The sequence below is a fragment of the Oryctolagus cuniculus genome, chromosome 15 (assembly GCF_051225735.1).
Source record: "Oryctolagus cuniculus isolate XC-2025 breed Fujian yellow rabbit chromosome 15, ASM5122573v1, whole genome shotgun sequence".
NCBI classification, from domain to species: Eukaryota; Metazoa; Chordata; class Mammalia; order Lagomorpha; family Leporidae; genus Oryctolagus; species Oryctolagus cuniculus.
In genome coordinates this window covers 89,354,107-89,367,108 of record NC_142881.1, presented here as the reverse complement: position 1 = coordinate 89,367,108, position 13,002 = coordinate 89,354,107, and the positions used below count along the sequence as shown (strand labels likewise).

Genomic DNA, 13,002 nt, shown 5'->3' with positions numbered 1-13,002 from the left:
CAAGTAAGAGAGGGCCTTGCTGATGGGAGGGGATGGGGTAGGCTCTAGGAAGGAGATGAAAGTATAAAGGAGACACTCTTCATTTTCCCCCTCTGAAGGCCGCAGCCGCCTAGCAGCACAGGCTTCCCCAGGGGCCACTTCACTGACAAAGCTCCTCTAACACCCTCTTCGCCCAGTTCAGAACTGTCCTCAGCAGCACACTGTCCAGCACCTCAAAGTGGACAGGCATGGATCCCAAGCCCAGCAGTGCAGTCATCCTTCCGAGAAGTGAACACTCCTGAGAATAATCCACACTCCACCACTAGTTCCACCAGGAATTCCAGCTCCCATGATCTCACCATCTCCCATCAGCCTCCCTAGGCACCAGTGAATCCCTGAGCCTAAGAGCAGCACTGTGGCAACCCCAGCTCCTGCCTCTACCACGATCTTCTCTCTTCATTCCATATGGTACAGCTTAGATCCCAGGCATCACTTCAGTCTTTCCACGGTAATAAACACGGTAAATGGAACTCCTTTATTCTGTGCACTCAGTAAAACACCAGAGTCCCGAAGATTCCAAATAGCTGACATTATATTATTAAGTGGCTCAGCTATACACAGGCTGGCAAATGGTGCCCTCCAGGTCAGGGTTTCTCAGCCTCAGGACTGCTGGCTGACATTCTGGACCAGCTAGGAGGCAGTAGCACTCCTGCCTCTCCCATTAGGATAGCCAAAAAATTGTCTGTCACCCCCAAATGTCCCCTGGAGGGAAAAGCTGTCCCTGTAGTGGGAATTAATTTAACCAGGGTCACCAAGCCTGGACAGGCCCTCAATGCCACCTACAGTTCTACCACAGCTCTTGCCCTCTCAAATCCTCCACGTTCACGAGTAATAGCCCATCTTGTCACATGTCTTCTCTCTGCCAACCTTGCCTAGTTACTTGCTCATTTCCATTTTTTCCCCATAAAACCCAAATGGCCTCTACTGCCACCCAATACGCCACTCTCACTATTAAGGCATAATCCTTCCAAGTCAAGGAGTTCTCTGGAGAGAAACAGTGGAAGTTTTTACCTGTCTTAAGTGCTCCTACTGTACAAATTAGTTATTCCTTTCTGGAAATCCTTCCTCCTTTGCTCCTATGATGTAACTTCTGGTTTTCCCATTAATTCCTAGATAGATTATATACTCACAGAAAGACTATTAATAGATGACCTCCGGGCTCCTGCCTTTGATTTCCAAAGTCCCAGACAGTTCTATGCCATAGGAACTTAGCATGCCTCCTGTATTGCATTCCAAATTATGCCATGAAATGACATTCCCTGCACATGGAGGTTTCTAGACAGAAGCAGAAGTTAATTCCTGAACTTATCCAGAGTACTCAAATCAGATCAACTCAATCTACTGGGTAATCCCATTCTCCACAGTAACCTTTATCCCCTAAATATGTTCCTCTTCTTCAATCGTGGCATATTCAATTAACCTATCCTAAGTTGAAAACATATATATATATATTTTTGGACAGGCATAGTGGACAGTGAGAGAGCGAGACAGAGAGAAAGGTCTTCCTTTACCGTTGGTTCACCCTCCAATGGCCACTGTGGCCGGCGCACCACACCGATCTGAAGCCGGAAGCCAGGTGCTTCTCCTGGTCTCCCATGCGGGTGCAGGGCCGAAGCATTTGGGCCATCCTCCACTGCACTCCCGGGCCACAGCAGAGAGCTGGACTGGAAGAGGGGGCAACCGGGACAGAATGCAGCGCCCCGACCTGGACTAGAACCCGGTGTGCTGGCGCCGCCGGCCTGAAAACATATTTAATATACCTAGCCTAACTGGCATCACAGCCTAGCCCACCTTCAACATGCTCAGCATACTTTAGACAACAATTTGGCATGACCATCTAATAGTAGTATCCCATCAACGATTGTTAAGCCAAGAATGCTGGTACGAGCTTCTCACTGTGTTATACGGAGTCACTAACATTGCATGGCACGACAGTTCCTTTCAAGGGGCTGGCCTTGTGGCATGACAGGTACAGCTGCCATCTGCAACACTGGCATCTCATATGGGTGCTGGTTCAAGTTCCAACTGCTCTAATTCTGACCCAGCTCCCTGCTAATGGCCTGGGAAAAGCAGCAGCAGAAGATGGCTCAAGTGTCTGGGCTCCTGTCACCCACAGGTGAGACCTGGTTTCAGCCTGGCCCAGTCCTGGCCACTGCAGAGAATTAGGAAGTGAACCAGCAAATGGACGATGTCTCTCCCTCTCTCTTTCAAATCAATTAATCTTTTTAAAAGGTCCTTGCTAATGTGAATTATCAAATTATCACCTGCTTCCTGCAGTTCTCCATTTCTCATATTCCTTCCCACTACCTGTATGAAGCTATGTTTTCATTGTTAAAATCCCGAAACAAGGGCCAGCACCCTGGCTCCCTGTTTTCTAATCCCTGTGTTGCTCCTCTTCCAGTCCAGCTCTCTGCTGTGTGGCCCAGAGGGCAGCGGAGAATGGCTCAGGTGCCTGGGTCCCTGCTCCTGCATGGGAGACCAGGAGGGAGTACCCGGCTCCTGGCTTCGGATTGGCACAGCGCTGGCCGTAGTGGCCATTAGGGGAGTGAACCAACAGAAGGAAGACCTTTCTGTCTCTGTTTCTAACTCTCTCTCTCTAACTGCCTGGCAAAGAAAAAAAAAAAATCAATAAAATAAAAATAAATAAATAAAATCCCCAAGCAAGGTGAGTTAACAGTAAGATTAAACCCTTGCTGAAACCCAATAGCCAACTCAATCACTTAAACACTTCTGTCAGTCTCATGTGGAAGTCCTCAGGCAATACTCTCCAGTCTAACTCACGTTGCTTTTTTTCTCCTTAGTGCTTAGAGTACCGCAGGCTCCCTTAGGGATTTGACGCACACAGTAATGCTCTCTCCAAATAGACCGCCTTACCTGCTCCAGCTAAATCCCTCTCATCTCCTATCAACACCACCCCCTTTCCAAAGGGCCTTCCCACTCTCTACTAATCATGTGGTGACCTTACCCTCCTATAGTACCCCAGCTGGGGTTTCTGAAAAGGGGTCTATGCCATACTACAGGACCCAACTTTCAACTGACTCTGGGCCTGTTTTGAGACCCCACCCTCAGCAAAGACCAGACACAGCAGGTCTAAGATTAGCAAGGGATTAACTAGTCATGTGGGGTCAACACCTTCCTCAAGAATGCAGCAGCCTAACTAGGCTAAAAGCATAAGCATGGAAGAACACAAATATTTCCTAAGAATTACTTAAAATGCCTGCTGGTAGTGCCTTGCAGATGTTTCAAAGTGATTTCCACTCTGAAGACAAAGCACTTTTCCTCTAAACCCACATCTACCCTTAAAATGTTCATTGCTTGTTTTTTAATTACAAAATCAGTTTCATTTTGTTTCTCATTATTGTCTTCTCATTAACTCAAACAGCTTAAAAGAGCCCTGCGAAGCCCATCTAAAAGATTTTTATATTATCACCAAAAACTACTTTTGCTTCAGGATCCTATGAAAATTTCCTTCTCAACAAAACATATATAACAAAACATAGGTAACTTCTTAAAATTACTCACCTTAGAGTATCGCCAAGGGTATCTTCAGTAGGAGACACCTCTGGTAGGTAACCAACTGTCCTGAAAAGACAGAGATAAATTGGTGTTCCGTCCTAAGATCCCCACACTCAGTACAGCAGGCCTCCAGGGGTGGGCTCTGAGTTCCTGAGTTCCAAAATTCTCCAGCATAGGCAGGCAAAGACTGCCTGAGGCACTGTCAATGGCCCTTGATAGCCATTGTGTTGACAATTAAATACCGCCCTCCCTAAAAGCATTCAGGGAAGCTTATCTTTTCATAGGGTAATACAGAGGCCCACAGGAGAGAAACACACCCTTAGGCCTTGAGGAGACTTAACTCTAGAGTTTCTGCATGGAAAAAGGTGAAATGCAGAGAATGAAATTTAAAACTCCAGCGCCAGAGGCAGGGGTTGACCCCACTGGGCCTGTGCTCAGTCTCCCCGGGAGACCAGGGCAGTTGCCTGCTCTTCACCCCGGTGGGTCCAAGGGCAAGGCTGTTTGCTAGGAATTGTTCACTGTGACTTGCCATTTACAAGAATCCCTCTAGGGGCAGTGTGGAGACGCTCAAAAACAGTTTCATTTTCTTGTGAACTGTATTTGATCTGACAATCGTATTTTTTAAAAGAAATAAGCTTTTCGGCATCAAAAAATTACCAACACTACAATCACCAACAGCTCCATGATACAGCCTGCAGACCAGCTGAAGTTTAGGGAATACTTGTTGAGGATTAACCTTTGGAAATGTGAAATTGGGAAAGTCAATTTTTGCTGAGCCTGTTGTCTTAAGAGATAATATTATCTGCCTTATCTTAGAAACTTCCTGCAATTCTTACACGAGGCAACACGGTGTGGAGTGTCTCCACAAATGGAAAGCACTGTAGTTACTTGGAATTCTCCGAAGAACTAAATGGTACAGTTTCAAGCTCTCTGAAAACAGTCTTTCAAGAAACTTCAAACACCCATAATCCCTCAGTCGTTTTACCGAGGGGATCCGCTCTGCCCTTGTTGTCCCAGAGGGGCCAGCAGACCCACACCTGGGGCCTCTCAGGGGTAGCAATCAGACCCATGTTAACCCCCTCACAGGATGACCACGTACCCCAGGGCACTCTGCAGCTGCCTCAGAGTGTTTTAAAAAACAAACTCCCTCTGGGGCCCTCACGCCAGAGACTCTGATTTAAGTGTATGGGGCGTGCCGGTGGACTTTGAACTACTCTAGGTGACTGGGTGATGAGCTCTAGGGTGAGGGTTCTCCAATCTCAGTACACACATCCACCACTCAGGAAAACTTGGTAAACGCAGAGTCAAACACCAGATCCAAGCCGGGCTCAAAAGCAGCCCAATGGAATAGGTTCTTCCCCACACTGAGCTGATACTGGTTAGACTGGATTTTCCCTCCCTTCAGGTAGATCCAATCAAGATAAACAGGGCCGGTTAGGCACCACCCGTCTTTTGTTCAGGACAGCAGCTTGGGTGGGCCCCTTTCACTCATCACAGGGGCCATTTCCACCAGAGACCAGCACCCCCCACCCACCGGCTCTGTAAGCGAATGCTAACCTCCGGAGAGCTGGGAGCGGACTCGCGGCCCTACTACTTACCACTGAGGAGAGCTGGCCTGGTTTCTATTTGCATTCAGCAAGAGCGGCTTCCAGCGAAGGACCCCAGATCCCACCCGAGCTTAGACGCGCAGAGGGCTCCAGGCAAACTCCAGGTGCATCTTTTTGTTCTTAACCTGAAACGGAAACTCAAGTGGCCGGGGGCAAACGTTCTCCGCGCGCCCGAGCGCGTTTTGGCGGGAAACGCCGCCAAGCGGGAGACAAGGTGACGGCGTTCCCTCGGCCTCCACCTGGCGCTCCCGCAGCCGGGCCGGCAGGAAGGTCGGCCCGCGGCCTGCACGGGATCAGGCGGGAGCTTCCGGGCGGGGGCGGGGCGCGCGCGGCCGGCAGAGAGCGCACCCGGGCCCGCGGGGTGGGGGTGGGGGTGGGGGTGGGGGTGGGAGAGTGGCAGCCGCGCGGACAGGCTTCCCGGGGCGGCATGGCCGGCGCAGACAAGGCCAGCAGCCGGGCCGCGGGGCCCTGCGTGGCGGCTCACCGCTCGGGGCCGGGCTCCGGGAAGCAGAGGCCGCGTGACCGAGGCGGCAGCCGGACGTGGGTCACGGGGTGCAGAGGAGGAAGTGCCACCGCCGGCCCGCCAAGATGTCACCAATAGAAAACGCGTGCTTGCAGGTGCGGCCCGGGACCGCGCGGTCGGCAGCGGCAGGAAATGGGGGAAGGAGAAAGCTGCGCGAGCGCCCTCCAGAGCGCCGGGGGGCGGAGCAGCGCGGCCCCGCCGAACCGCAGTCACCGCTGGGCCAGGCAAACTCCACAGCGGACACGAGCGGACCTACGTTTGTACATTTGGTCACAGAATTCTCCTACATACTCCACACAATTTTAAAAAGCAGTTGCTAAAATTTATACCCTACAATGTTTTGTGAACCTTGACTCCTAATTCCAACTGGAGAGCAATTATAAGGCAACTACGGTAATACAAGCAATTATAAATTCTGTTGACCCTGAACCCTGATAAAAATACTCACTTATCGAATCTGTTTGAAAATAACCTGAGAAGAGGGTGGACAGATATGAAGCAGGATGGGCCGTAATTTATAGAAGCAGGCTATGTGCACATGGAGTTTCGTTACTCTCCTACTTCTGTCTCCAGTGATTATTACACTTTCCACAGTGCGACTCAGAAAAAATTTCACAGCCTGGTAATGGAGATAACTACCAACAGACAGACTTGGGGAAAAAACACATGAGAATATGGTGATGCAGACTGGGAGACACTGCAAGAACACAGCAGCCCCAAAGAGAAAACGGAGTCGGCATTTAACAGCAAGGATTTCACAATGCCTGGAGCCTACCTGGTTCTTGAATCAGAATGACATAATACAGAATATTTGAACACTGACTATAACTTGTATTACAGGCGAGAACTACAGGGCTCTTCTCCTAAATATTTTCGTCTACTTGAAAGGCAGAGTGACAGACCCCTCTCCACTGGTCCACTACCCAGATGCCCCAACAGCCAGGGCAGGAGGAGCCAGGAACTGGCACAGGGTGGCAGGGACCCAAGTTCTTTTTAATAGGCTCTTGTTTGCTGCCTCCCAGGTGTAGTATCAGAAACAGGAATGCCAAGCGGAGCTCAACCAGTGCGGTGCTGCTCCCCCATGGAATGCCGGCATCCCAAGAGCTGCAACCTGCCTGACTGTATTGTCTGTCGGGAGCTATGGAAGAGGTTTTTTTCCTCACTTTATTACCTTTAAGAGATACATCCTCAAATATTTGTGGATCAAATTTGTGAACGATAGGACTTGTAAATTATCTACAAGTAGTTGAGAATGTAGAGAAAAATGATCCCCAACTTATATTACAAAAAAGCTATTTGAATGGCAGAAACATCTTCCATCTGCTGGTTCGCTCTCCAAATGGCCACAACATCCAGGGCTAGGCCAGGCCCTAATCCATAAAAGAGAAACTCTGTCCAGGTCTCCTACTTGGATGGTAGTGGCTGAAGTCCTGGAGCCAAGGTCCAGTTTCCCAGGTGCATTAACACAGAACAGGACACCTGGAGTAGGTGGACACACAACGTGAAGAGTACAATGAACGCCCGGCGTGGGCCTTGTGGTGCAGCAGACTAGACTGAGCTGCCACTTGGAATGCCAATACCAGCAGCTCCACTTTGGCCACAGCTTCCTTCTGCTAATGCACCTGGAAGGCAGCAGATGATGGCTCAAGTGCATGGTCCTGGGACACACCTGAGAAATCCAGAGTTCCAGGCTTTAACCTGGCCCCATTATGGCTGTTGCAGCCATTTGGGGAGTAAACCACCCAATGGAAAAACCTATTTCTCTCTGTCACACTGCCTTTCAACTAAATCTTTAAAATAAATAAACACATGCTACCAACTCCAGTTCCTTATTCCTCCCATGAGAATGAGGGTTCTCAGGAGTCAAAATCCAGTCATCCAAAGGAAAATGAGAAACAGATAACAGCAGATACAGTAGGACGAATAACTATATTGCTAAAGTTGTACTTATGAAATAAAGCTTATCAATAATAATAAAAAACTCCTGTTGTGAGGCAGGTTAACCGATTTTTGAGTTCTGGGTGCTCTGCTTCTAATCCAGCTTCTTCCTCATGTGCTCATGTGCCTGGGATGGCAAAATATGGCCCGTTTGGGGGATGAACCAGTGGATAGAAGATGTGGGTCTCTTTTAAAACGAACAACAAAGTAAAAACTCCTGTATTCAAGGTAAATGAATCATATTCTGAAGGAAAACTAGAACTTGGCTTGTTTTCCAAAGTACATGTAACATATAAACAAACATTAATCTTCTAAAAAATCTCTTCAGAAGTACATAATTTAGGATTGGCAGGCATTTTATTATTTAACTTCATATGAGTATATTTATTGCACTGGAGTCATTCTACATATCCCTTCTTTCGTTAACTGGTTTGACTCAGGCCTGGCAAGTGTTAATTATTGATCAGTCATGATACGGCTCCTGTTAGGTGAGGGAACAACCTGCACATTACACCTGAGCCAAGGGAGCTGGCAGTGCCAAGACAGAAAACAGCAACGATAGTCTGAGACCAGTGGAAGGTCCTTTGTAGCCTACAAGGCCAGGTTTGGTGTTCTAGACTATTCTATGGATGGTGGAATTCACTTAAGTTTCAAAATTGAAAGTAGCATGATCTGAATTTTGCCTCTGAAGAGAACAGTGTTGCTGCTACCTGGAAAATGAATGTTGGAGAACAGATGAATGAAAATGGGAGAATGAGACAAGCTTAGGAACACTGGTGGGAGCTGGAGAATGTGAAAGGATTGAGTGACGTCCAATAGGTGATTACCGAACTCAGATGCCTTCATTCACCAAGAAATACTGTGCATTTACAAGATGAAGGCACTGTGCTACAGGCTGGACTTAGCTGCTGAGAATACACACAAATGCATAATGGCAAATTTTGATCTGAACAAAAAATGGAAAGTGAGGTTTAGCTTAGACTGGAGTTCTGAGTTGGTGACAGCTTAAGAACATGAGCAGTGGTGGGAGTGTGTGTGGGGGGGGGGTAGAACTGAGCGACAGAATTCCATGCTAAAAGAACAAGAACTTTCCCCCTCCACAAATATCTAAGGTTTAAAAGAAGAAAGCCCTTGGGCAGGCGTGTGGCACAACGGGTTAGGCCGCCACCTGCAGTGCCAGCAGCATCTCATATGGGCGCCTGTTAGAGTCCCTGGCTGCTCCTCTTCTGATCCAGCTCCCTGGTAATGCCCCCAGGAAAGCAGTGGAGAATGGCCCAAGTAACCAGAGATGCCAACAGCTTCATTTGGGTCTCCCTTGTGGGTGCAGGGGCCCAAGCACTTGGGGCCTTGTTCTGCTGCTCTCCCAGGAGCATTAGCAGGGAGCTGGATAGGATGTGGAGCAGCTGTGACTCAGAACAGTGCCCAGATGAGATGCCAGCATTGCAGGTGGCAGCTCAACCTGTTACGCCACATCGCTGTCCCCCGAAATCTTTTAATTTTTATACTCAGTTCTCATTAAAGTCACAAGAGGACTTGGGATGTATTCTCTACTGTTCATGCCAGTCTTCCACATGAGAAACACGGGGAGGAAAAACTCCTTGGTGGTACAATATATATGTAAACAGAGCTTTAGGCTAGCTTGTTACAGATATTTTTCTTTCTGCTATAAATCATACTGGGAACTGGATTTAATCACTTCCAAAGTCTGTTCCACACCAGCAATTTGGTAAAGACCATCACCTGCTGTCATAAGACTCATGAATACAACCTAAGTCTGGACCCACTTCATAAAATACATGCATCCATAAGCAGTTGTTCTTATATTTTTGGCCATATCATGGATCTCAAGTGAGACAATTCTGACCCAAGCTGTACCATATGCCAAGTTCAATAAACAAAATTACCTTAAGAACCATTAAGGTCCAAGAAGTTGCCGATGGATCACCACTTGGTAAGATTTCAATTATTTACTCCATTATGACATTTATATCCCAATGGGGGATATGTCATAATCCGTATCCAAGAGGAAGGCAGCTTTCTATTCTCTTTTCACTAAGAGATAGTGATACTGTTTTTCTCAGTGTTTATTTCTCAAATGCTGTGTGTTACTAAAAAGCAGTAATGTTAGGTAAATTTTAGCTAGGTGAATTTGATCTCTGGGTATAACCTTGCATTGAAATTAAATAAGGGACAGTTTTTTACCCAACATAGAACATGGAACTGTTGCTCTATAACACTATTGACTGCACTGTACAAATTAAGAATCAAGATAAGATAGCTGAGGTAACAGGGAAAAAAAAAAGACACCAGGTGAAGTTCCTTTTAAAATGTTCATAAAAAGCAGGACTGGTAATAGATTTCTGTCCCTATGGATATAATCTGTTCAAAGGAGGGAAATTTTCACCATTTGTATTAACTGGCAGCGCTCTCACCATATCAGGAAGCAATAGTCCAGCATAGATAAGAGACGTGTACACATACTCTAAGGAAAACACAACTGACAGGAAGATGACTGCCAAGTACCTCTTCCCTGAGCAGTACAGTCAAACCCTGGAGCTGGGCAGACAGGCTCAGAGGCTCAGGGTTGTGCTCATGGAGACCTGTGGTACATGCCCACAGCCCATGAGGATGGTGGGTCCTCAGGGAACCCAAGAGGGATGGAGCTTCCTCCTGAGACCATCTGGAAAAGTGCAGTGGTGGCTACATACAGCTATTGCTACAGCACCTTGTACTGTGTTTGCTGCTCAGGGGACCACAGCACCCTGCCCTGGGGGAAGTGGATTAGCGAGCAAGGAGGAGGAAAAGAGGACAGTGTACATGAGAAGGGTCTAATACCCATACTGCACCTCAGATGCAGGAAGGTTTCAGGGAAAAGAAGTGCTGAACAAAACCATAAACGTTTTAAAAGGCAAAAAACAAAACTCTCATCCTCCACTATTGAATACAAACTTTCTGATGGTAAACAGATGAGTTCTCAATTTATAAGTAATGACTTGAAAAGATAAGTTTTCTGAAAATAAAGTGGGAGAAAAACCTTAAAAAACACACACACTAATGGAGTGGGGAAGAATCATAGATTTGAAGTACATACCTTTTCACAAGCAGTTCTCTCTAAATGTAGGAGTTTTATCAGCATCCGCCTGGGTTGTGCCCCTTAAAAATATCCTGAGTTTGGGAGAAAGGTAACAACATCTGCCCTAATGGTTAGGACTCTGGCTTGGGACACCTATATCCTTTAATGGAGTGCCTGGGTTCAAGTCCTGCCTGTTCCTGCTTCTAGGTTCCTACTAATGTGCACCCTGGGAAGCAGATGACAACACTACTCAACGTGGTTAGTCCCTGCTACCCATGAGACATTCAGATGGAGTGCCAAGTTCCTGGCCTAACCCCAAGTGTTGTGGGCATTTGGGGAGTGGCCCAGTGGACAGATCTCAGTCTCTGCTCTCCACTCACCTATCATCAAATAAAACAAACTTAAAAAAAAAAAAATCCCAATGGGAAGAACTTAGAAAATCCAGCTCATCTCAAGCTAGGAAAATTCTCTTCCATTCTTTACCTCTTCTCTTGCTTCCATTTGTCTTTCTCCTTCTGGAATTATTTACATGGTATTTCTGTCTCAGAACTACTCTCACTGACACCCTGAGTTTAGACTGCTACCCCTCAGAACTGAGAAAATAGCTTTGTTAGGTCGAGTCACAGCAGAGGTTACACTACTGCCTGAGAGACCCACATCCTACACTGAGTATCTGGGACAGAACCCTCTCTTCTCTGCTTCCGACACAGCTTCCTGCTAATGCACACCCTGGGAGGCAGCAGATGATGGCTCAAGTACTTGGGTCTCTACCACAGATGTCCAAGACCAGGATGGAGCTCCTGGCTTCTGGATGTTGCAGGCATCTGGGAAGTAAACTAGTGGAAGGAAGATGTCTCTGCCTTTCAGAGAAATAAAAGCAAAGCCACCTGTTGTTTAAGCTATCTTGCCTTAATTTGTAATGACAGCCCTAGAAGACTAATACCCCAACACTAAACCATATATATACACACACGTCTATATATTTATGTATATCTGTGTGTGAAAAAATTCCCAACAAAATACTATAGAATACCAAAAAGAATCTGGCAAAATAAAAGGATTATCTATCACAAGCAAGTGGGTTTACACTAGGAATGCAGGAGTGCTTCATCTTAAGAAAAATATCATGGAATTGGACAATGGTGGTGATCTTACAACTTTCATAATATACTAAACACTTCAGAATTGTGCTGTTTACAAGGCTTAAATTTTATGTAATACTAACTAGCTCCAGCTTGAAATAATCTGCATTTGTCATTCATACCGTAATTGTAGTGGACAGCACTATCCTGACCAAACATCATAAAGCACAACAGGGCCTTGATGGGAAGATGAATGGTGACAGCAATGTGCACGTGTTCAGTTAGACTCGTAAGGACAGACAGTAGGACAGGAATTTGTAGTATTGTATTAAAAGACAAGTTTTGAAAATGGGGCATGAACGAGAGGAATAAAATATAACTTTAAATACCACCCATTATTTGCATTAATAATTTTTCAGTCCAAGGCCTTCTGGATAGATTAACTTACAAAGCTCCGTTGTTTTGATCTGCATTTTACTTCTAGACATACAATCAACTTGGAATTCTCTCTCCATTGCCCTACGTTTTTTAATTACTTTACCAAATTTCACAGGCTAATCTAATTCATGAGCTCACTTGTAAAACCCCTGAAAAAATACTAACCAAGCATATCCAGTACTACCACCATGACCACGTTGGGTTTTTTCAGGAATCAAAGATTAGTGAATCATTTTAAGGTCAATTACTGCAATCTCTCATATGGGTCTATCAATGTAGACAAAGTATGAGGTAAAATAATTTCAGGAAGCAGTCTGAAGGGCTCTCACTAGCCAAAACCTGATTAATCTGAACCAAGAATAAAAGACGCAATGGATTAAAACACATTGCTAAAACCCATGACATTGTAAAGATACAAGAAAAAAAATAAGTGCTTTTGGGTTGTCTATTTCATTGTGCTGGGTATTGTTAACAATAACAAAAAAAACCTGTCTTTAACATATAAAGTACATCTTAGGGTAATCAAATGATTTATAAAGAAACTCTTCGCCGGCGCCGCAGCTCACTAGGCTAATACTCCGCCTTGCGGCGCCGGCACACCGGGTTCTAGTCCCGGTTGCCCCTCTTCCAGGCCAGCTCTCTGCTGTGGCCCGGGAGTGCAGTGGAGGATGGCCCAGGTACTTGGGCCCTGCACCCCATGGGAGACCAGGAAAAGCACGTGGCTCCTGTCTCCTGCCATGGGATCAGCGCGGTGCGCCGGCCGCGGCGGCCATTGGAGGGTGAACC

The 13,002-nt window shown here is 46.6% G+C and overlaps 1 protein-coding gene across 19 annotated transcripts in view; it reads right to left on the bottom strand.

Moving 5' to 3' along the window:
* Positions 1-13,002, bottom strand: part of HNRNPF (heterogeneous nuclear ribonucleoprotein F) — an 81,948-nt gene that overhangs the window by 66,063 nt on the left and 2,883 nt on the right. For 8 of the 19 annotated variants that reach the window (XR_016221193.1, XR_016221194.1, XR_016221190.1 and 5 more), the window contains exons 2-3: positions 5,154-5,287; positions 3,562-3,621 (exon numbers count right to left, since the gene is read on the bottom strand). The gene's annotated coding sequence lies outside the window, so the exon portion shown is untranslated. Of the gene's footprint in view, positions 1-1,169; positions 1,315-3,561; positions 3,622-5,153; positions 5,288-5,646; positions 5,860-13,002 lie in introns of those variants that run through there. The other 11 variants (XR_016221196.1, XR_016221197.1, XM_089313695.1 and 8 more) reach the window with 5 other exon arrangements.